Consider the following 25,259-nt stretch of genomic DNA (forward strand, 5'->3'; position numbering starts at 1 on the left):
AAGCTGATTATTTATCCTCAGTCACTTCTATTTTTTTCAGAAGTTTGGAGAATTTGGGACCTCAGAGTACATAATTGGTAGCGTCTATTCCTGATACCGGGGAAACCATAGCATCTGTCTTTTCTGGTTTGTAATTGTGTGTGCCAGACCAGCGGAATCAAAAGGACAGATGATGGGTCAGAGCCCCTTGGCGCGGTGTGGAGTAACTAAGGCTTCTGCCATGGTAGCCCAAGGGCTTGGGGGGATTATCCCTAGGGCTTGCTTTCTTCTGCAGGTGGTGATAGTTGTCACCAGAAGGTTTTTTGCCAGATCTTCCTGAAAGTTTGCCACTGATCTTTTTGGGTTCTGATTCTGAACAGTCTCTGTCACTGGATCATCTGCAAGAAAAACCTAAAACCCCCTGTCTTACTAATCTTTTTGAAGGTAATATGAAGCTACTTATCACTCTTACTTCTCACTAGATTATTTGTTTCTCAGTACCGTAGTCGAGCGATTATCATATGTTAGCATTCGGAGCCAGGTCCTCGGGTGATATAAACCGGCACAGTCCCATCTGTTGGCGAGCTGCCGTCTCCATGCTCTAGGAATCTGGTCCCATTCTTTTAATGTTTTTATTTACCGTAGTAAGATGATCAGTAAGTTAAACCTTTCCTTAATGTTTTGTCTTCAAACAATGCAGCTTAAAAAGAGAATGAAAACTTCTGCCAAAGCAAAACAAAAAATGCTCATAGTAAATGAAAGCTAATGGGAGTAAATGTACTGTAGAATAGTATACTTATATGTGAACTTTCACAGATGATATTTTGATGCTAATCAGGCCAAGTCAGTAAGAAGTAGAAAGGATTTATTAAGTTAAGCAGCAAGATAAATGACATTTCTTAGGGTGACTAATGTCTAAACAGGTTAAGGGTTAAAAACTCTCACTGGGCTTTTGTTAACCCTAAGTAAGTGACAAGAGTGATATGTTTTACAGTATAGTTTTAATTTTCTAATACCTACGAGTTAGAATTGGCACTCAGTAGACATTTTCCATAAATCTTGCATTGTATTGCAGCGCACAGAAAAGAGATGCACTGAAGCCTTATTTCACTATCTTGAGATTTGTTATATGCTGTATTCACAATGTTATGCAGATCAGCTGTCAAACTGTGGTATATCCGAGTTAAGAATTGCTCTGATCCAAGAATAGAAATCAGTAAGTATTCACTCTAATATTCCAAATTAGTGATTTTTTAAGAGCTCCATAAGGAGTAGAAAGTATCACCATTTATAAAAGCTTACCATAAGCAACTTAATTCTGTTTCAGCGCTGTGGTTGTCTTTAACATCAATGTTATGTTTTCTTATAGTCCTGTGTTTATTCAGGATGTTATTCCCCATAACCTCATTTTAAAGAGCTATTAGTGCGAGGGGAGCCCACTGGTGACCAGCAAGAAGCCTTGCAAATTTGATCCTCAATAAGTGCAATGTCTTTAGCCTTGAGGCTTTCCCATAGACTTTGCATAGTTTCCTAAACCTGAAGAAATCCACCTTTAAAGTACAGAGAAGTCAAAGTCCCACTTCCAGCCTTAGGTAGGGGACTTTGCCTCGCTGACCCGTTTGGATAGCTCATGGTGGGGTAACAGGGATTTTCAAAATGCATGTCCAGGTGTATCTGTAGGGAAGGGCAGGAAATCTTTCCTGAGAGTAAATTCCTGAAGTTGTTTATAAAGATTGAAAGACTAAGTTATGTAGAAAGCAAATAATTGCGAATGTGCCATTGTAAATCCATCAAAATAATCCCATTAGTACAGAGGGTATCTAAATAAGGAAAAAAGTATGTAGAATTTACATTTATCATATGAAGTCAACTCTAGGACAAATTTGCAAATAAATTTAATCTGGCAGTCTGGGAACAGAACTGTTCCAAGGTGCGCTGCAGTGAATTGAATTAAACCCACGCTATTATTCGATTAGCAAATGACTATTCCTAAATTACCCTCCTTTCCCTCTTGGAAGCAGCAGCATCTACAGCAGTGAATGTCGGTGGGTAGAGAGGCATTACTTCCTCTGAATGGCAGAGGAAGAATGAAGCCTGCTTGCCAGTGCTGGCTCTTTAGTTAGTAGTTTCTTCTCAGATATGCTTGGGGGGGACGCTTGCAGTTTCATTTCAGTAGGGGGTCATTGTGCTTCTAATTTTGCTGTTACAAAGTGGTAAAGGGAGCATATTTCGGTTTTGCTGTCAATTGATGAAGAGCTTTGTAGATTAAGATTAATGATTTCTTACCAGAAACCCCTCACTTCTGCAAATAAAATCAAGAAGGGAAAGAAAAGAACTATGCAAAGCTGTGGTAGTGACTTAAAAATGATCACAGAAAAGAAAATTTCATTACATAAACCAGGGCAGGCTAAAAAAGGCACAACCATAGCTCACTTGTCACTTCTAAAATTTATAACTAATACATGTGAATGCTGAATGTGTTGACTTTGTACATCCCGTGCCGGTGAAAGAGTTTTGTGCTGGCTGGCCAATAGTAGTGAGCTTCGGGATAAGACAGCAGTTTTTACTAAGTATGTTTTTTAGGTCATCTGCTTGCTTTACCAACAAAAATAAGCTTTGCCTATTTGCTCACCTAAGTTTTGTGAGTAGAGAAGCAGCTCGGTTCCACCCTGTCTTCCGCAGCCTCAGCAAAGCCATCAGCTGGTGTCCACTTACAGCTGAGTATTACCAGTGATGATCCCAAAGCTGGGGAAAATGCAGTGGTTTTTACTTTTTATGATCCCAGATCAAGTTTTACTTAATTTGGCATTAAGGAAAATAGTTTGGGGATGTGTAAACTGAGCACATTTACTGTATCCGAGTCCTCAAGAATAAATATGGGAATGCTCACACTTCACAGTATATGCCCTAGACAAAATGGGCTGTTTGTTTTCCTGAGCACCTGTTTGTATAAATTACACTTTTTATATGTACAAGTAATGTCAGACACAAAATACATATATAGGAAGTGATTGGATGATTGAAAAGGTGAAGCTTGATGTCAGTAACTGCAAAGAAGCAGCTCTAGCGGATACACACAGTGATGGGATTTAAATTAGCTGGAGAGTAAAGTTGGAGTTGTCATTCCTGCGTGCCCTGGCTGTGCCTCCTTGCGTCCAGTGGTAAGCAAAAAACCCCCAAACAAACAGTGTATTTGGTTTTACTGAGAAAGGAGTTGAAAGTAACGCAAAAAACATCAGCACAACATGGTATAGGATCTTGTTTTGTCCCCACATCAACTGCTCTGTGCAATGCTCATCCCATATCAAAAAGGTACAGTGAAAGTTCAAAATGTTGTAGAGAAAAGGATGCTCGGAGGTATGGAATAGTTTACAAAATGCTAGGAAAGAGGCAGTGAAAGAGCAAGGAGATGATCAAGTTAAAAATATTGTGGAGAAGGTGAATAGGGAATGAAAAAATGCCAGGGGTGAGGGGGGTTTCCACCATCCAAGAAATAGGAGGCACCGTCAGACCTGAACAGGCAACAAGCTTCAACAGCAAAAATGCATTTTTTTTTTAGTGGTGAAAGTCATGCTAACAGGATATATAAATCCAGAAACATAAATGGGCTAAAAGGGGAATTAGGAATATCTAAGCAGAGCAGTTCCACTCTTCTGTTGCAACCCATCGTCTTTGTTTCATAGCGGAACAAAATCCCTTTGGGAGCAGGCTGCCTCTGCTGCAAGGAGGCAGCGCAGTAACGAAACAGCTAACAGGGGAACTGGGGATGCAATTCACGCAGAAAGTGTTTGGTGCCAGGCATGCAATGGAAGCATTTACACCACTACCTGCTGTTCAAACCTAATAATATGAGAGAAATGGAAGTTTGGTATAGAAGTTGTAGCAATTCTGGGTGTTTTATGCTTAAGAAAACATCAGTCAAACTCTGTACACAAATTCACATAAGCAATTCTTTCAGAACGGTAGAAACACTTTGAAATTTCAAGTATGAATATACCCTTAAGGGAATATGCATTCTGGAAAATTGTAATTTTATTAATTTGACTTAGTTATTTCCTTCTACGGCATTTGTTTTACTATCTTTGGTATATGCAGGGTATTTAGAATATATCATTGATGGCTTCTGAGACTGTATTGTTACTCATCAATGGATGTCCTTCCTGGTCACATAAAAATTTTCAAGTGTATGCTTCTGAAAAAGGCAATGCTTTAAGGACCAGAAGGGCAATGCATTTGATCTGCTCTTGGTGTGGATTAATAGCTACTATGTTTCTTTTGAAATAAGTGTTTTAGCAACATTTTCCCCCTATTTTTACCCACTCTGGTTAAGCCTAACGATTACTACATAAACTTGACCAGAACAGGTTGGGAGCAGGTGTGAACTTAACTGTTCAACATCATAGCTTCGTATCAGGCTATAATGAGGAAAAAATTAGCTTTCCCAATGGCAGACGACTGCTAGTGTGCTAAAATATTACTGCTGATCTCTCCAGACTGCTTTGAACTCTAACATCATTCTGTCATACAGTGAGGACTGAAAGCTATGAAAATGCCCTGGTTTTCCTAGTGATGCTGAAGTTCTCCATGTCATGAAAGTCAAACAGACTGGAATGAAGAAAAAAGGAGTGAGCTGATTTTTCTAAAATCGCTCATTGCTACCATGTGTCACAGCTTCAGTAATTTGATTGGCAAGTTGTTTCACACTGGTGAAAGGACTGTTGCTTGCTGGAAGACCATGACTTCTATTTGCTTTACGGGTCAACCTAAATTAAATTCTTTGAGTGCTTAACAAGTGTCAGCTCTGTGAATTGCACCTTCCCTGTTCCAGATGGTGGATTTTACATGAAGTTTTGCTGGGATACTGACTTTACCCAGCATATCTTGGTGCTGCCTGGAGGAATGGACAACCCAGTTCCTCTTTCTTCAAGGCTTTCCATCACAGAAATAGAGTGAAAACTGTTCTTTGCTGGTAGGGAGAAAACAACTCCTAAACTTATAATCTGTGAAGAATTTACTTAATGCTGGGTTGTTAATGAAAGAACATGATGGTTTAAGCAACATGCCTCAGCTTTCTCGTTGCTTACTCTGCTGTGGGAGAGGACGTAAAGGTGGAGCATCTGTCTGTGAAAGCCTTAAGTTGTCTAACAGAGAAACCGAGTGCTTTTTCCTCCAGTACGTATTGGAGAAGGCTAAAAGTCCCTATAGTATGGCATCTGGAGACCTGCTTCTGCTGACTGAGTTTTTGCACTGTATTAAGAACTTTTCCACCCCTTAGGCCCCACACATCCATGGGTGACTAATGACATAGTAAAAAAAGAAAAGGAAAGAACTAGGAAAAAAGGAATCTTCCTGGTATACAAAAATATAGACAGTGCACTTCTAATATGCTGTTGGACAGAAACAGTTCATGGCATTCTTTTTTCAGAAGTTTCATCTATCAGTGCATGATTCAGGTCTTGGGATTACAACTTTGTTCCTTCTGAATTTAAAGGCCAATTACTGAAGAAGAAGTGCTCACATTTTGTCTTCTACATCATTCCCAGGAAATAGGAATTATTAGTTGTGGTAAGTTCAGCTGGAGGGTCTCTGCAAATTAAAAACCTTGACAACGGAGTCATTATCAAGGCCACATGCTAAGTAAATTTGGATTTTCATTTGACTTGCACAGTACCTATGAAATGTGCCAACTTACTGTCCTGCAGTAAGTCACTCCCTTCTGGGTGGAGAGGCATTATTGTTTGGACAATAACACTTTGCTATCTTTTTGTATGGTCAGAACAGAGCAGTGGAGAGCTTCATTGCAATTCATCAACTTTTTAATCCTTAAAAAAAACCCCCAAACCCAAAAACCTCCAGACCATTTCAACATACCAAACAGCTGGCTGGGTGGGAGCAGTACTAACACTTTTTGCTCTTCGGCTAACTGGTGTCTCTGTCTTTGAGGATATCCACTTTTTTCCGCTACAGCCTTCCTGAATCACATCCTATCTGTAAGTTTGCCATATAGTCCTTACTGCATGATTTTTCTTGATCTCATGTTATATTCCAAATTTCCTGGCGTGATGGGGATTTCCAGCAGGAGCTTGTAAAAGACTTTTCTCATATGGTAGCCAAAGTGTTAAATGTAGAACTGAACTTTTTTTTAGCTGATAAAATTAATTCTTTAGTGAGAGATACTGATTTATATACCAAGCAATATCAATGTTTGGCTTGATGTCTGACTTGGTGCTTTTTTAGTGTCCTTCATATTAAAGAGTGCATTAGCGGCACCGTAAGGGCCAGGCCCTCCAGGCTCCTTCCCCCAGTGCCTGTGCTGCAGGTGTTAAACTCAGCAGGTGTCTTGGGGAGCAGTTTGCAGCACCCACAAATCCCCAGGCAGTTGCCTTTGTGATGGGCAAAAAACTATGCTCCATAGCCCTGCTCTGCTCATGCTTTTCCTGCAAAAATTAACCGGGGTTTTTAGGCAGGGTACCCTGCCTATGAATTGGACCCGCTGCATTTAAATCTGCTTTCTGCGAGTGGTATTTGTACTACTGGTGCAGACATAATGGTTCTCTCACCTGAGGAGAGGTAGGTATTTTGTAGCAATAATAATTTTTTAGTTTACTTTGTAGTAAACTTTGGGCCACAGTTTTCAAACCTGAATGCCTGAATTGAGGTGCTTGAATATCTGCATAAGTGTTGTAGGGTTCCCAATACATCTTTCCAGCCTTATTCCCCACCACCAACCCTGCTACCCAGTTTACAGCAAGGTCTCCCTGCATCACCCCTTCTTGTAATCTTGGCAATACACATCTTCCTCTGTACCCAGAGCCTCAAAACCACAGTGTATCCTAAACTACTGTTATTTTGAAGCCAGCTGGAGAGAGAGGAAGGGAACTTCAGGATCCATGACAGGGCACTAAAACAGCATCTTGCACTTCCGAGTCCTACCCAGTTTTCCTGCCCTTGCCCAGTGGTATTTCCCAAAGCAAAACCTAATTCTTACAGCATGAGAGCAGCCAGATAATGTTGTTGACAAGTTTTAACAAAGATCTCGCAGGAGATTTTTTTAAATCCTTCCTATTTTCTTCCTTCTGTAATTGTAATCGTTCCCCCCTTAGCTGTTGTTGCTAAGCTGCCCGAAGAATTTGCATTTCAAGGCAATCTGAAACTGTCTTAATTTAAAGAACAACCTCAGCAAAAGTAATTCCATAGCCTAAAATGGGAACAGAGCTGAAGCAGTCGCCGGTATGTTCAGTGTATTAATCATGCCAATGAACAACTATTTAGGCTGCTATGTGAACCAGAGGATTCCATTTTATAAGATGTGCAAAATTCTCCCATCAGCTATCCAGCGCAGGTTAATAACCTCAAAAATGATTTTGTTTTGCAGCCAGCACAGCTAAGGCTTGCAGGGAGGGGAGGGGAGGGGAAGGTAATGCTGGCTTCAGAAAAAGGCAGCTTAAGTTTGTCTTTCAGAAGATATCGATTCTTGCTCTGTGGGAGCCTGGAGAATGGTGTAATACCATGTGGGACATGTCTTCTGAATGAATGGGGAAAAACAAGATCCGTAAACAGATAAAGCAATTGAGGAAAAATGGCAAATATGGACAGAAAGGGTCTTACTGAATACTGTAACTGAATGGCAGAATGGTGTTGGTAATAAAGTCATTTCACCTGCTTTGGTCTAAAAGGAAGGCAAGGCTTGTAGGAGGAGAAATTCCTTGTTAGATCGGCTGATACAGTTTGAAAAGGAGCTTGGAGTATGGAGTCTCTGGACAGCGTAGATGCCCAGTCTTAGCATCAGCCTGAGGATGAACAGGAAATATAATAAACATGCACAAAAGCATGCAAGTGAGTGAACAGTAAGCAGGATGAAGGAGTAGGACTCAGTGGCATGAGCAAGCCAATACTGCCTTGGCAAGCAAGTTGAAACTAAGTCTTCAAGGCCAAGTCCAATGTGATTCAGCAGAATGACGAGGGTGCTGTAATTCTGAGGGTTTATGTGCTGTAAATCTAGGGTCTTGCCAGCACCCAGAGACCAGTGTGCCCAGACAGCACAGAACTTTCCCAAAGAGCCCAGGGGATTATATTTAATCTTGAAAGGAACAAAACCAAACCTAATTGTCTTGGTTGGGAAAAGACATTTATTTTTAGAAGCGAACAGGTTTCATGCAGACAGTTGAATTAATACACTGAGCTTATAAGTATTCAAAGCATCTGTTCTGAGTGATCTGCAGACCAAGAATTAGCCAATGGCACCCTTTGTGAATAATCCTGAGTGACTGTATATTAGGCAATTTCACAATCTTTTCATCAGTAATCCAGGTAAAAATAATCCAATTTGTTTTGATATGCATTATTGACCAAACCCTACGGACGGACCAAGTGGCTGAAGAGTTTATTGTACTTTCAAGTTTCTTTTGCTTGGAAAGAAATCACATTTTCTCCTGTGGACTTGCACTCCATTATCTTGGCTTCCTTTTATGCATGACAGACTGTATGCCAAGTCTTGTTTATAGCACATTTGGGTACTGGTACACCCATCTGACAGTGTAAATCAGCTCTTCTCTAGAACAGGCGTCGCAGGGAATGGCTGCCCTGAAACAGCGGGGTCTGCATCAGCATGCCTGCGCTCAGCAGGAGTTGCATAAAAGCCGTATACAGAAATAGGCCTCAGGCTTGTCATTCACCTCTGTTCACCTCTTCTTATTGCTTAGCCTAATCTGCTGTGGCTGTAGGGCTGCGGTAGCTCTTGGTGCTCAATTTGCAGGTGAACAGGACCAAGGATGATGTGGCTGGCAAGATCTCATGGGACTGCGAAGCCTTTCTCTATCCCATTCCTCATGCCAATCCTTTGCATGAAATCTCTTTTCTTCTTTTCTTCAGTTTAGCCTGAGATGTGGGAAGGTGCTTCCACCTTGGTGACCCTCTCGTCCCGCCCACCAGGCCTGCTGTGCAGTGTGATGATGGTGGGCCACCTTGGCTTGTGCAGGTGCTGCTAAGGGGACCTCAAGGGCACCTCCTGTGCATCTGTAACTTGGAGACTTGGCTGAAAGGTGGTCATGACCAGCGTGCTCCTCTCCTCTTGTGTAAAGGACAGCGTGTGTTCTTGCATGCAAGGAAACCGAGGCAACTTCCTTGTTTAATGCATTTCTCCTTCATTCTTCCTTCCCATTTCACTCCTGTCTCATGGAGCGTGGGTTTCCACCTGCTGGGTCTCAATGGGGGATTAACTCCAGAGGAGATGTAGATCCCAGTTTTCTACAGCAAACAAGCAGATGACAGCATCTGCTTCACCTTTTGGATATACTAATATATACCATAATTGGTGTTTCAAGAACTGGTGAGATCACTTAGCACCTGATTAATTTCTGATCCAGTCTTCCAGCCCCACGTCAGATGAATTACATTTGCCCATGGGGTCCCTTTTTCTTAGTCGGAAAACACATTTGTTTCTGTCATTCATTTTCAGCTTCATATTTTTCAGTGGGTCAGGAAAAAACATTTCATTTAGAGGGAGAAGAAAAACAGGCGCAGAAAGGCATTTTCTTCCAGCTATTTGAAGGCGATACAGGAGACTGGCTTTGAAAATACTGGTAGGCTTAAAAATGCCTCCGTCTTTCATGTGTAAGAAAGAAAACCTGTCTCTGACCTTTTAAGTACCTTTGTTTACTTTTTGGAGGGTGCTTTAAAGAAAAAGAAACAAAGATTTAAGAGGAGTTTGCTACTTAATGGGTAGATCAAGTAGCTGATGAGGTAAGAATGTTGCTTTCTCAGCTAAAAATAAATCACACTATACACCATCCGTACACCTGAAAAGCTCTCAAAAGCAGCTACCAAAAAAATATGTATTGGTCATTGATTGTTCTGGGACGTCTGATAACGTCACCTAATCATGACTGTGTCTTTTCAACCACAACAGCAACATCACCGCTGTGATTCATCCCATATTCTCTAACATTTCTGGCTAGCATTGAGATGGTTTGTTTTCTTCAGACATCAAGGTAATTTGTAGAGGTGTTTAATAGCTGATTCAGATTTGAGTTGACAGCAATTTAATCCTTTCAGAAGATGTTCAGAATTGTTTGGTTTGTGCCCTTTCAAAAAAAAAAAAAAACCCCAAACAAAAACAACCCCCCAAAACTTGTGGCAGGCTGTAACCATAAGTTTATGAGTTCATGTGTTTAAGTGGATTTGTATATTGAGTATGGTCTAGCAGAAAATCTGTGCTTTGCTTATGTGTGATGGAGATAAAGTATGCAGGCATTATTAGGCTGTTTATTATGTTTTTGTTTTTCTGGAAGATGCTCATTTCCAGTTTTTCAGAAAACATGGGCTTCTGTCTTGCATATTAACTGAAGTATATTGGTTTTTTCCTGCAAGGAGAGAAGCTGGTGAGCTGTCTGCAGGTCTGGGGGGGTAGTGATGGCAAAAGGCCGTACATCATCTTGGAGATCACTTTCGGTTGTAGGTCAGGGACAGAGGAAGCTGAGATAATGTTTACATAGTGAAATAATTATCCCCTCTCTTCTGTATTGCCCTTAAATAGTCATGACTTTCAAAACATCATTTTTGATAAATACTTGCCTACTGAATATGACATGAGGAAACAAGGTCGACATGCCTGCCAAACAGAGCTTCCCAGAATCCCCCAAAAGGGAAGGAGCTCGAGTTTCCTAAATCACTTTGATGTGTATCCTCTATGGGGGATTTACTGCCTGGTGTGCTCGACAGCATTGTCGAGCCTCTCTGACCTCTGAGGAAGCTCTACGTGTCAGCTCAGTTAAACGTGTCAGTTGTAAAGCTCGCATTCTCTCCTGGTTGTGCTTCAGGATGTGTCTATTGTGATGGGTTGCTATCATTTTTTTACCAGATTGGCAGGGAATTCATGGAATTTGGAAGGAGGGGTGGCAGGAGTGGATTTGGGGAAAACAATACTGAGTACAGTCCAAAGTCATCAGACAGGGTATATTGGGTTCATCAGCAGTGTTGGTCAGCTGAAAAATGTTTACTTTGCCAGGCATGAAATTCAAGACTTTCTATAAGAGTGACACTCTGTTATCTTTTTGATTATGCCAGCTTTTATTTTAACCTCCCTCCTACTTCTCTGAGTTATCAGAAGTCTCGATGGAGCCAGGCATTACTTTGTCACCTGAAATCGTTCTGGGACACTTGAGCCAAGTGGTTTGATGAACTGAAGGACAAGTGTGGATTTTGGATCATCTTCACACTACTGTGAATAACACCTCCTGTCTTAAGTCATCTTATACTTCACGCTACATTTGTGAAACCTCAAAGTTTCCAAACTTTAAGGACGAGGTGTATGAGGAGCTATCTATCCTTCCTTCCTCCCATCCCCAGTGGCTCTTTCAGATGCAAGCTAATGCAGCCCCTAAACAAGCCAGCCACTGGCTGGTGTTTACATGCAAGTGCAGTAGTTGTGGCTGGAAATTGGTATGTTCTTCACTTCTTGGAGCACTCAAGACAATGACCTCATCAAGCTTCAGGAGGATGAATGAGGCATTGTGAAGAGAGACGGAGCTGCTAGTCCAAAATTTCATCTTCACTCCCGAAGGACGCTCGGCAATGGTACTGATAACCCTGAAGCGGGGAAGAGCAGAAAACCAACCAGATGGAGAACTCCTGCAATGCAGAGGCATTATGCTGATGTAAATCTCACCAATTCAGACTTATTTTGTTTGAGAAAAATGATAGCTTGCCTTGCTAAATGTCGAAAGTGTTCACAATGAGAGAGGTTTCGTGTAGAGGTGCACAGAAAATCTCTGTATAGGTGCACAGAAACAGTTTTCTAACTCAGATAAACCCCAAGAGAGTGAATGCATGGCCTATGCCTTACGACGTTTCACCTTCATGCCAGGTGTCTGATGAAGCTTTATATTAAGTATTGGGCTGCTGATCATTTTGTAAAGTAGATTTATTGAAATTTCTGACATGATGTTTTGAACCAGGTTGCTCAGTTATTTGTCTGTTCTGACACCTCTTTTAATGATTTTTTTGTTGTAATTTGGTGTCCATGTGTTGAATTTCATTGTCTTTGCACCAAGCTGCTGGTATTTGCATTTGAATTGCTTTCCCAGGTCTGTCCAAACTTTAATTTTCAATTTCACAATTCTTTTGCAGTTAGAGATAGTGAAATGAATAAAAGATGAAAAATTTGCTGGCTCTGTTTTTTTACCCTTACAAATACTGCATTTCTGAAAACTTTCCGACGAATGGTTAACTCTGTTTGTGCACCTTTATTGGTGCTCTTCAAATAACTTGAGAGTCCAGAAATGATGGTACAAGGCAGAAGGTAGTGGCTGATACTGAAGACAGCTGGGAGTACATAAGATAGATTACGAATTTTGGGGCAAAGATCACTCTTCTGTCTGCATATCTGCCTCTTGTACGGAAGCTGTGGTGTTGTGTTGCATAAAGGTCCGAGTCAAACAGCTTCTGTTTCTTGAGAATGTTTTAGAGGGTTTGAATGACACAAACTTTTTTTCATTCAGTAATGATGCGGTCAAACTTGGAGGAAGAAAGCAAAAGGAGGATTTTGACAGTGCTGAGTACAAGCACATGCTACAGACTGCTCCAGTCCTTAGAGCTTCATTCAGTAGCTAAGTGCACAAAGTAGGTATTTTAGTAATCTATAGGAGATGTGTTTGTTTAATTAGAGGAAACGAGACATCCGGTAAGAAAGCCACAGTGAAAAATGAGGCGCTCTGTTGCCATCCGTATGTACTGCGTTTGTTCCCAGGCTTTGCCAGCTGTGTAGCACTGGGAATTTACAGGAAAGCAAGTTCAATGCATCAGTGAAAATTCAGCACAGCAGTCAGTAATTCGGGCTGGTTAAGTAATTGTAATGTGGTCTCAAATGACCAGAGTGGTTGTTTGGCGGGTTAGCTTTATTGATATGTCTCCCTAAATGCTCCCATTACTTCTTGTATTGTTTTCCTTCATTCAAAATAACTTGCCATTTAACTTCCTTAAGTAAATGTGTGTGTTGATTAAATAACCTCCTATGGAAGTCCATCTTTTGTAGAGACTGGGGTTATCGATGTACATATTACAGTCTTATTCTTTTAAGTTAAGCTTTTTCAGAGGCTGCGTCTTCTCCCACCCTTTTGTTCTGCCGAGGCGATGCTTAGTAATTCACAGCAGCCCCTGCAAATTTAACAGGGGAGCATGATTGTGAATATCTAATAGCAACAGCTTCCAACAGTGACACTGGAGATAATACTGCCTCTTCTCTTTTCTCTTCTTTTTATTCATTTAATTTATGTAGGACAGATCTGTTGACCAGAAGAAAGCACGGCAATGAACAGAGAGAGACTGTATCCTGATGGGGATTTAAAAAAAAGTTTTTAGATCGTCAGGTTCTGATTTTCCCATTGTTATTTGTTGTTGCTATTTTTTTTTTCTTTAAAATTGGTTTCGTATCAGTAAATGTTGTTTACTTCTGCAAAGGATTAGCTTTTTTTATGGGCTCCGGACTTTTTGAAAGGTGTGCTTGTGTGCAGTATAGATGGAACATACTCTCTTCACGTTGTATTTATCCATAGCACGTGCTGCTGGCTCATCTTCTGCGAGGCACCAGCATCACCCCAGGACCCTTCCTGCAGGGTGGCTTCCCAGCCTGGGTGGAGGCACGGGGTTATTGCTCCGGAGGACCATGTCACTTAAAAGCATAGATTTCCCCCCTTTTTACCTCTCCATTTCCCTTGTCCTTGAGAATTGAAGAGAACCTTGATCCACATCGAATGGTAGTTCCATTTTTGGTTTTCATCCTTGGGTTTTTTTTTTTTCCCCCAGGAATAAAATGAATGCCCTTTGCGCTGCAAATAGTTTTCTTTCTGAAATGAAAGCAAGCTCATTTGCCACAGGACCTAAAATCATTTCCCCACTAGTTCTAATTAAGCAGTGTTTGCACTTGAAATCAGGACTGTTTATATGAAATTAGTGTTTTCAAATGTGATTAAAAAGCAAATAGTTGAATATAATCTCTGCAAACTAAGGAAAAAGAATAAAGTGGAATGGTTTAAACCAGCTTTGTTTACACTCCAGAGTTACTTTGTATGCATATTCACTGCTGGCTATACTTTTCCAAATCTAATTGCTCTTTTTCTGCTGAAGCAGCTGATAATCAGATTTACATGTTCAGTTTAAAGAAACAAAAGTTAAAAAAAAAATGCTCACTCCAACCTTTTTGTTTACTTTCTGTCCTTCCAAGTTTGAGCCCAAGGTCAAGAAGCAATAGGGCGAGGGTTGTGTGAGTAGTAAGAGTTTGTGAAAACCTGCTTTCTCAACATGATATTGTCTCGCTGTTTGTTTTAAGGACAGCTAAATGATTCCCACTTTTACTGAAATGCAGCCTGCTGCATGTGTCTCCAGCCCAAGAGAAGCCGAAGTGTGGTAGTTGTCTTATTGGGGTTAATGTTACAAGACCTTGCAAAGAAACTGTGCTAATTGGCCTAGTCTTCCTTTTTTTTTTTTTCTTTTTTTTTTTTTTTTTTCTTTCTTCCTGGAACAGGAAGAGCAACAGTTTGGTCTCTTGCAGGGTAAAAACCAGAGACATGTTGATCTCCTGCAGTTTACATTTTTGTTTGGCTGGGGAGCAGTGGAGAAGGATTCACAGATCTTGAGTGTTTGCTGCATTCCTCTTCCCACTTGTTTTTCAGCTCAGAAGAGCCTTTTGGCAAAGCACTGCCAGCATCCCAAGCCCCAGATCTGCAAATGAGCTTTCAGTGCTTTGTCAGAGGTAGATGGAGGCAATGAACTCAATGGCTCGAATGTTAGATTTGGGGTGGGATACTGAGCCACCGAATTACACATATATTATCTTAGATTTATTTATTAGTGTGTGTGGCGTGCTCTGTCCTTTGGAGTGAAGGTCATTGTTTGTGGAGGAGGCAAGGACAATCAGCTTGCCAGTACTTGAACTACTTGAGCGATATTGGTTACACCAGGGTTTTCTTGCTGAGAGTTCATTTTCATGGTAATCTGCATGAAAGGAGCTGCTTAATTCTCTCTCTTTGAAATCAATCTGCACTTGATGCCTTTTATTGGAAAAGTAGTGGGAAGAGGGTATGGTTGCAGTGATCATATGAAGAGGGTGAACTTTTTTGGGAATTGGCAGATATTCTATTTTCTTCTTCAATTGAATAAAACAGAAGAGGCCCCTGCAAGATGCTGCAGGTTCCCCAGCAATTATTACAATAACAGTGACCATCCAGAAGCCGTAATGTTTCATAACAATAAATAATTAACTCCAGCAAATTAACTGAAATTCTCATTAATCAGAACAATAGGGAAGAAAAGTGTTATTGAATAATCCTGAAACCAAATTTTTCAGCATCCTTCCTGTGGGGGCACTTTCTGAATTTATTTGCTGCTTTATATTAAGCACAAAAAGTCCTTTGTTTCCAAGAACTAAAGGAAAAGTTGTTTTCTTCTCTTGCTCACCCAGGGGTATATGTACCAGTGCCTGAGGTCATCAGTCGCTCCTCTTCATGTCACCTCATTGAGACAAGTCTTTTTAAAAAAGATTTCCTTGCCTAAATTTTGACTGGACTAATTCGCCTCTCCTCAGGATGCCTCATGCCATGCCTTCTGACTGCTGAGCAAAATAAATTGCATGCGAGTGAGTATAGTTTACTGCAATATGCAGACAGCAACCAGAGACCTCAAATACTGTTGGCATGTGCGGGATGTGCAGATGTAGCAGGGAGGTGCCTGGTTTTTGATGTCCTTGTGAAAGGTCTACCAACCACTGACGGTATGGTTCTGCTTCTTTATTAAAATAACTACTTCAGATTTACAAGTGGGATGGCTTTTTTTATTCTAATACTACAGTATGTGTGGAAGTAATGTAGGAGTAAGTAATCATTAGTCCTGCAATGGTGGTGTTGCCGTCTAGAAAGTGCTGGCATCCCTGATCTGGAGAGGCATCCAAAGTGCAAGAGATAGTCAAATGTGACTTCAGCCTCATCCTTTTCAGAAGCAAAACTGGGGAGAAGGGGAAGAAAATGCCTTTAAATTTCGGGGTTATAAGGGTTATATATTTTATATATATTTATGCCAGTGCATATAACCCCAAAGTTATATATGTGGGTTATAATATATAACTTTGGGGTTATATGCACCGGCATGATCACTCTCAGGATGCAAACACTGACCACTGAAAAAAGATGACACAGCACTTGGGTTGCAAGTATCAGGTTGTCTTAGCTGACAGAAGAGCCTGTTTATGGCAACAGATCTATGGACTTGCAGCCAGCAAGTCCATTTTTGTCGTCTGTCTGTTTGCCACTGTGTTTTCCTTGCCTTGGCCTCTCTCGATAGATGGCTGCTAGGAAAGCCCCTTTTTGTTAGCAGCTGTCCCGCAGAAGGCGCTTAAGATGGGAGAAGAGCATATATCAAACCCTAAACTTGCCATCAGCCCCATGGCACCAAGGGTAGCAGTTGAAATAGTTTTTTTCATATGCTATGGCTTTTTATTGTTTGTTAGTTTTTTGTTGTTTTTTTAGTGGTCAGGGCTGTTACTCGTGCCTGTTCTTCATTCAGCAGTAACCTGGGAATGCTGGGGTGTTGCCTTTGCTAAGCCAACATCCGAATGAAGCCTGCGTGGTTAGAGAGTCTCAAATTGCAGGTGATAAAAAGGAAAAGATAATAAAAAAGCAAATCTTTATAGAGCCACTTTCTTCAAAAATTATGGAAGGGTCGTGATGTGGACTGCAGAAAAACAAGCAAGAGGCAGGATTGGGTTGGGGGTTCAAAGAAAACTTGAGAAAAGGCTGCACTGGAAAGATTAATGCTGCCCACAAAGGAGAGGGCAGCGATGGGGAGATGTCTTTTGGGCAGGTAATGCCTAACTTGGATGGCTGCTCTGTAATTCCTGTGACCTCCTGGACTAAGCAGCCCAAGCACCTGCCAAATGGATATTTCTCAGTGCTTAGAAACTTGTTTGAACAGGCAAGAAGTATTTATTATAGGATTGATCTGGCAGCGCTCAGGCAGGAAAGGGTCTGCACTGGTTGCGGATTTGCAATCCATCTATTAGTGTATATGGGAAAAATGAGTAGGAGGACGTAGTGAGAAGCAGGCTGCTCCCCTGCTCCTTCTGCACATTGCAACTCTACTCCACAGCTCAGGCTTAATTTTTGTAACATGGCTTCTTATTATCCTCATGATAACCTGAATAATAAATTGCTAACAGGTAAAATAATACTGGGAAAAATGAGTCAGCTCTTCTATTAAAAAAAAAATCACATTATTTGGTCTACTTACTGCTTGAAGAAATGTTAGAGGAATTTGAATAAACTAAATAATTGTGGCAGTTGAGGTTATGATTGTGGCTGGATTGCACCAAATGGAGGTTTTAATTTTATTTCATTTCTACTTACCTCTGAGTATTAAATTGTGCAAGAATCACGAGTTTTGCAAGTGGTGTTCTACTTTGGAATTTCCTTCATGTTTTTTTCTCTCTTGGAGGTCTGTTAATCTTTTTTTTTTTTTTTTTCTTTTTTTTTTTTTTTTTTTTTTTTCTCATTGGGTAGGCAAAGCTTTGAATGCAGGGCCTGGAAATTGTGTGTGCTTTCTATCCTGGGAGCAAGGCAGCCCTAGAGAAGAGGATGTCAGCATTGTACGGTGCCTTTCTTTTTTGCCCCTCCTTCTGTGTAAGGAGCATTATGTTGTGCTGTCAGAATAAAAGATCGCCTTTGTAGTCGGTGGAGTTGTTTACTCTTGGTTCATACAGCACTTCTAGGAATAACTATTAAAATTTTCATTTTTTTCCCTCTACTGCTGTGTAGTAGAAAATCCATGAAATGCATGTTTCTGAGTGTCATCTTCTGGAGAAAACTACTCTGTAGTTATAATACAAGGCTGCTAAGATGTTGGTTTCGGGGGAAAAATGGATCCTACCGTGGGCTTTATGCTTGTATCTTCCTGTGTGACAGTGGCTTCTTTTTGAGGCTGCATACGTGTGCAGCCTGTGTTAGCCTCAGAGTGATTGCAAAGGGCACTTAATGAGTCTATGTCTGTTTGTAATGAACTTGAAAATAAAAATGGATTTTGTATTACAAAAAAAGGGGGGGGTTGCTGCTAATAGCATAAATGAAGAACCCATCACAGTATTTTTATTTGCTCTAAATTGCACTGTGAGAATAACACTGATGTTTCGAGAGATGATCATCTTCCAAATTAAGCCATGGGACCTCTCTCTCAACAGCGTATTTTGCAGTTGTAGAATCCACTTTACCATGTCACCACGATGTACATTTCCCAAACCGTGGGGAATAGATGTGATACCTCTAGACGAAAGATGCTTGGGCTGTGACCACAGAGATTAAGAAAACAAAGGGTAAAAGAACAGAGTAGTTCTGTTCCCTTCCTCTCCCTCCAGGCCCTTTATGAAGGGATTTGCAGCGAAGCCTGGCTAGTTCATTCAGTACGTGTGTATTGCTTTTAAATTTTAGCCTTGATTACTGCTTGACTTGGAGAACTTGCCTGTTTGTGGTGAGCTGGGGGGTTACACAAAACGCTCAAGAAAGGATAGGAAATGTTTAATAGTCTTGAAAGCAGTAGAAGATTTTGCTCTTCCTCGCTCTCTTCGTCCATCCACAAAGTGAGGTTTTGTCATGTCAAGGTCTGTAAAATAGCAGCCACAACAAATTGGTGAGTTCAGATAGTCTGGAGGTCTGTAGACCTTGAGGGACTTGGGGATATGCAAGAGGCAGAAGACCATCTGCAAGATCTCTTACTGCTTCCAAGATAAGGCGGGACAGACTCAGTTGTTCAGCAGTGTTTGAGTTGTCTGTAGAGGGGAGGCTTCGAGTGTTTTGATTTTTGTCCTGTAATGGTGTTGCAGTGTGCGTGGTAGTGGCTCCAGGGTAAGTGTTGTACCTCACTTTAAGCGTATGGCATGTGTCTGTGCATCAGTGAGGGCAAGTTTGGGCTTTCCTAGGCACAAGTAATTAATCTCGTGTCCCATGCATGAATCGGCGGAGCCTCTTTGCTTCTCAGCTCATTTGAAGTGGAAGTGGTAATGTTGTCTGGTTTGGGGTTTTTCTGGGTTGGGCTTGGCACAGGCACCCTACCTCTTGTTTTAGCCCCATTATTAACCTCGTCTTTCTAATTGTTTAAATTACTGAGTTATTACTAGACTTTGTGAGCTTGACTTCATTTTTATTGACCTGACTTAGTCTAAGCCAGGCCTGAATCCACAGAGGATACGTTAAATATCAAACTCGGGGTCGTTCAGGAGCGAGCCTGTCTTTGCCTCCTGTTTGGATGGTCTGGCTCAGCCTGTCCTAAATCTGTTCCAGTTTGTATAAATATTTGTTATTGCTGTGGAGGAGGGAGACAGACCTCCCCTTCCATGCACTAAAATCCTCTATCTCGCTAATATGTGTCACCTTTGACTCATTACTGTTGCTGTTGATCCCTGTTGGTTTTTCTGATATTTAAAAGCTAAGCCTGGGCAGAGTGACCTTCAGCCAGCAGCACGGCGTGGCCCAATCCTGTCCCTGCATGCTCAGCATCACTGATGTATGACTTTGCTTATACTTTGCTTTCTACTTGCATTGAAAATAAGTCCGTAATTTGAATTTTCTTTTTCAAGTGATCCCTTTCAGGAAGAACCCTGCAAATTACAATTCTGAAAATTAGATGATCAGGTTTTTTAACAGCAGAGAATTACCTTTAAATCTGAAAGCCAATAAAACATATGGCCTCTGCTCTGGCCCTCGCTTTTGGAGGGAAATGCATATGAACCTGCTGCTTTGCATTCCTCATGTGAGTGGTATATTCACAGTGCATCTGCTTCGGGTTGTCTCAGGCTTGTTTAAAGGATTGCAAAGAAACTTTTCTTAGTTGTGTGTTGCTAAACATCATGCTTTCAGTGATAAACTGCTTGTTAAGAAAAACCCTAAACCTTAATCATTATTGTGAAATATTTTGAAAATGGTGGAAAAAGCTTACCTCAGGATCTATGCACGTATGTTTTTATTTGTGCAGTTAACAGTTTTAGCACTAAGTGATGTTAAAAATGACTTTTGGAAAACACTGAAATAAGGAGTAGGGTTTCGTATTGGGTCAGACAACTGTGCTCATTAAACATGATGAGCTCTGGTGCTGTGATGCTGTACTTCACGTGCTCAGTTATAAGAGAGTCAAAGAAAACTTCAAGACCAAAATTCTCATTTTTATGCCTGATGCCCTCTTTTCTAAAGAAAAGATACTGTAAGTACAGTATGCTAAAAGACACAGCCAGTTTTTTTGTATGTTATTCTTGTGTAGGTGTCATTTCCAACTAAATATGTTTATTCCAAGACATTAAGTATTTCCCAAGTGACTCTTGTTCTTAAAATACACTTAAGCAAAGATCAGTTTAGCCCCTCACAGCACCATTTTAAAGGATAACATGACTATGCATTTTTCAGCTTGTCTTCTAAAATAAATTTGGAAGCCTTTCCAAGCAGATCATCTGCTTAACATGTGAAAATATGTCCCAAGGTTCCCTGAGGATTTTGACTAATGCATTTTCACTGAAACAGAGAGAAATTTTTGGCTGGGGCCACAGCTGATATAAATCAGGATAACTTCATTGGCTCCAGCCGAGCCTCCCAAATTTATACCGATTGAGGATCCAGGCTATATGGAGCAAATTATTTCACTGAATTGACTACTTTGTCAAAAAGATTAACCTGAAACATTTCTACCGTTTCAGAGCAAATATATGTTCATGGCAATGAAAAGGGTTTCATTCATCAGGATGTGATTAATGAGGGTTGGCAGTTTTTGATAGGAATCAGTATTTTTTTGTTACAGATCTGATACAGTTTAAGTTTTGCTGAGATATTTTATACGCCCATTTCAGTAGCTGAAAACACTTGGAGTAACTAATTCCTTCAATTGTAGATTTCCTCTTTGAATTTATGAACAGGGAGATTTAACTTGAGCATTTTTATTTATAGCACTGCAGAATAAATAAAAACAAGGTAATATATTTAAAAAGCAGTGGACCTACAGAATCAGTGAGGGAGCAGTGTGAATATGAATAACTGGAGATGTTGTGGGAGCATTTGCACAGGTACATAGTGCAGATCTAGGTGCCCTTTTAAAACATTCAGTTTTAAATAAACGCCATGCTGAACAATTTAACAGTGCTGCTGTTGTGCTAAGTCTTCCAGAAGATGCATTGCCCTGAGTTTGAAAGTCTTTGAACCAAATACATTGTTGGTATGTCCATGTAAAAGAGTATGTGAGAATGTGAATATCATTGAAATCAAAAACATTACAGTAAAAGAAATACATAATTTGAGTTAAACAAGCAAATTAAATTCTTCAATTTCCTTTTCAGTTTTTAGGGCCATTTTTTTCCCTGTAATGTTTAATGTTTCTGGATTGTTTTAATTCAATAGTAAGTGGAGGGAGAATTGATTTCGCCTTCATTTATGTACCAGTAGTTGTTTGTTCATATGATTATTTCATGTGCTTTCTGGCATACCATATGTGCTGATGGAAGTCAACAATAAATGTACTTTTTTTAGCAGTATAAAAAGCTTTGAGGAAATCTCAGCTATATCTCAGCCCATATAAAGGAATCGTTTAAAGTTACCTTGAACGTACAGGTTAGAAATGTATATTTTCTGTTGGTAATTGAATTCCTCTTGCTCTATCTCCATTTACTAGCTAAAATAAGAGCATTTTTATTCCTGTTAGCATGCATCAGTCCAGGCTTGATGCTGTCTTTGTCAAGCAGTAAGTGGGAGGGTAATGGAGACACAGTTTGTGAAATGTCACCCTAGTGTAAACACATTGTTCTGATCCATACGCAGAAGAACAGCTGACATATATGTTTTCTGTAGGCAAGGGGAGGCTGTTGTATACTTCTAATAGTCAAAATTACTCAGGGAGAACAGTGTTTTAAATCCGGAGGAGTCCAAAACATACGGTAGTATTTTCTGATTTGTAGGCAGGTCTGGTTTATCTTGACTAGTCGGCCGCAAACTGACCTGCGTGTCCTTCTGAATGTGATGCTATTGACTTCTGACCCATTGCTAAGCACTTAATATTCGATTGCTTCTTTTGTTGGCTTCTTAAATCTTGGCCCGTTTTACTTCTTTCCTTTCTCCTATTTTAAACTTTCGAAATCGCTAAGCTACTTCAGTTGGGTTGCAAGCTCAGAGTATGCCAATGTGTTAAATGATGCTGCTCTATGTGGTTTATGAAGATACTCACATTATGAAGGGAAGAGCTTCTGGGTATTTGTTTTACCTATAGACAAACAAAGTGCAGGTGAAATGCTGAGTGGTCTCAACCTCTGCTGAGAGCTGTAAAACATTCAATGGTTTACAAGCAAAGACCTTAATCGAGAAGCTGAGCTGATCTAGTTTCACTGCATAATGAAACTGGAAAGCACAGAGGATGAAGCAACAGAAGTTTGAGATTCATGTCCCAAAAAAGGCACCAAACAAATTTCAGCATTAGAGTTTTGATTTGTTAAAGATGGTGTGAGGCTCTGGGAATTGTCCCTGCTTTAGACATTTAACATTCCTCTGAATATCATGGTAATGAAACTGGTAAAGTGCCTGTTTCAAGGCTACTTTTCTTCAGAAGGTCTAAACAAAAGTCACCATCTGCTACTAAATTACTGCAGAAAAACAAGCCTTCCTCTAATCTTGATTCCTCTCTAAGCCTTGAGGTCATTCTGGTAATTGCTGACATTGCCTGAGCTCATGTGTAAATTTTATATGACCATAATTTCAGCAAAAGTTGTCCAAAATCCCTTGTCATTAGAAATTGGGAAGGTGGTTAAGGGGAAGCTGTTGGAGTTTAATCTTTCAGTGTGCTTAACAGTGGGGTCATGGATTCCTTTTGTGTAAGGAATTCAGTTTTAAAACATAAGTAGAGGAATAAACTGTTAATTTGGGAACAGGACTTCTCGGGCATCATCTGCATCCAAGTGTTCGTGATGGAGTTTATTATCATTTCTGTGAAGCTGCTCTGTGGTGCCTGGAGAAGGGCACTTTATTTAGATTTTGGTGATGTTAATCTGCTTAGCCCCTGCTTGTGCTTGTGAATATGGACCATCCGGCACATTGAAGCCCGGCTTGGATATTTACATTATTTTTCAATATTTCCTTTTTTCTGCTGACCTTCTCAGGGCCTCTTTGAATGAAAAGTCAATTATCTCCCTCTCTGCAAGAAAATTAAATGATTGTTTGCCTTAACTGGCAGAGGTTTGTAGCTGGCATTGAAAGCCTGCTTGACTGTTACCCGCTGCATGCATATTATTTTTGCTGCTTCTGTGTTGGAAAGCAACTGTATAGCTGTCATATAGTTATACTCCTATGTGCTTTTCTGAACTGCTGTGCCAGCTGCCAAACCCTGACTAGTAATTTTGATTGAATACTATTTACTTGGCATACCTCAAAAGCATGGGAACAATTTCCAAGGAGAGGTGTACGTAGCAGCCAGCTGGGTGAAAGGAAAAGCTTTGTCCAGTGAGCAGTCTTCAGAAGGTAAAACAATAGGGCTTACACTATAAGAAAAAATTTTGGATGAGTCTTTAAACTGTTTTATGAGGAAAACTCAATGCACACTTCCATAAGTCATCATAGTTGCATATTCATAGATAACAGAGCAGAGCAACTGTTGTGAGAAGCCTCCTGTTTTAAGAGAGAAAAGAAATAATTGCATATGAGACAGCTGTATACTACATGTCTAATATCACTGTCTGAAATACTGCAGGATGAATGCGGGAGGTGTGTTGGATGTAAGAAATATGACACATGGTTTGCTCTTTCATAATGATGTTCATTAGCGCTGGAGAAGGGGTAGAGACAACCCATGGGAATCTTAGAGCCATCCCTGTCTTGGGTGCGAATGCTGCTGTACCACAGGATATAGGAGAGGAAATAAACAGCGGTTTGGGGTAATGATAAAGTGCCTGCTGAGCTCTGCTCACAGAAGAAAATCCACAATAATTTAGAGGTCTTCCTTTTTTTAATTTTAGATTCTGCGTACGTATTTCCTGTTCTAAGTTTTCTTTTTTCATATGTCACTTGACAGAACTAAGAGTGATTCAGAGTAACTGGTGAGTTTAGACTGAATTGAGCTTTAGATAGATAGACAATAAACAATGATGGACTCCCTGCTCCCTGCCCCCCCCCCCCGCTAGCTATGAGGTGTCTGTTATGCAAGACTACTGGGATAGCCTGAGAAAAGGCTATGACTTCTAACATGTCCAGTGTCCGTCATCTACCCATTCTGGACAAGGGAAAAAGAAAAATGTCTTCTCCTTTATTCCTCTATCCCTAGCACTTACCTGGTCACCATGAGTGTACCAATTAGTTGAAAGCAAAATGAGGCTTAGCCAAGTAGAAGCAAGGTAAGCTGCTGCAATGCACTTCCAGCCCCTGCTCCCTGGGCTCTTGCTCCAGGCACAACCAAAGCACTGATGATTGGAGAGGCTGTGGACTCTCCATCCTAGGAGTTTTCCAGGACGTGGCTGCTCAAAGCCAACCAAAGAGAGGTGGGGCCAGGGACCAGTCGAGGTCCATGAATATGCTGATGATACTGTGGTGGTGGTCATTTCTGTAGTGCATCTGGTATCAGTGCCCTGTGGAGAGGGCAACTCTAAAAAGCCTTCCAGTGAGACTTTATGGATTTTTGTGTGTATGGACCATTTAGAAACCCATTTCTATAGCTTCTTTTTAGCTTTTCATTCTCAAAAGCTTTAAAAACTATTATGTGTTATTTTATATTTCTCCTTAGAGTGGAGGAGACTGTGAGAGCGCTGTCTTATTTGGGTAGTTCTTAGGAACAGAAATGGTCTTGCAGAGAAATTTTTTTTACTAAATTATCCTGGGAGACACTCTGAGAGGCTTTTCCCAAGAGACCCACCAACCAACCATCTCCATTTTTCTGTTAATGTCAGTTCAGATTCGGAACATGGTTGGTGTTCCTCCTGCGCAGAGTGACGTGTTTGTAATCAAGTTCCAGGCTATCTTGGTCTGAGAGGGACAGGGTAATGTCTGGCTTCCAAACCCACTATTTTTATAGAATCAGCAGTATACTTTGCAAAGCTGTTCCCAAGAGAAGAAGATATTAATCCTTGAGAAAAGCAAGCCCTTGTCAAGCATCACCTTGTGCGAAAAGGAGAGTTTTGGAGACGTGAACAATTTTTCCGTATCGGCTGATGTGGAGGGAGGTAGGCAAAGCCCTGGACTGCTGTCTTGGGAAACACCTGGCAGATGAAGGTCTGCATTTTCTTTCTGCCCAAAATA

The 25,259-nt window shown here is 40.7% G+C and overlaps 1 protein-coding gene across 2 annotated transcripts in view; it reads left to right on the plus strand.

Moving 5' to 3' along the window:
* PRKG1 (protein kinase cGMP-dependent 1) overlaps positions 1-25,259 on the plus strand; it is a 532,766-nt gene that overhangs the window by 82,343 nt on the left and 425,164 nt on the right. The gene's annotated exons all lie outside the window — the stretch shown is intronic.

The sequence above is a fragment of the Aquila chrysaetos genome, chromosome 11 (assembly GCF_900496995.4).
Source record: "Aquila chrysaetos chrysaetos chromosome 11, bAquChr1.4, whole genome shotgun sequence".
NCBI classification, from domain to species: domain Eukaryota; kingdom Metazoa; phylum Chordata; class Aves; order Accipitriformes; family Accipitridae; genus Aquila; species Aquila chrysaetos.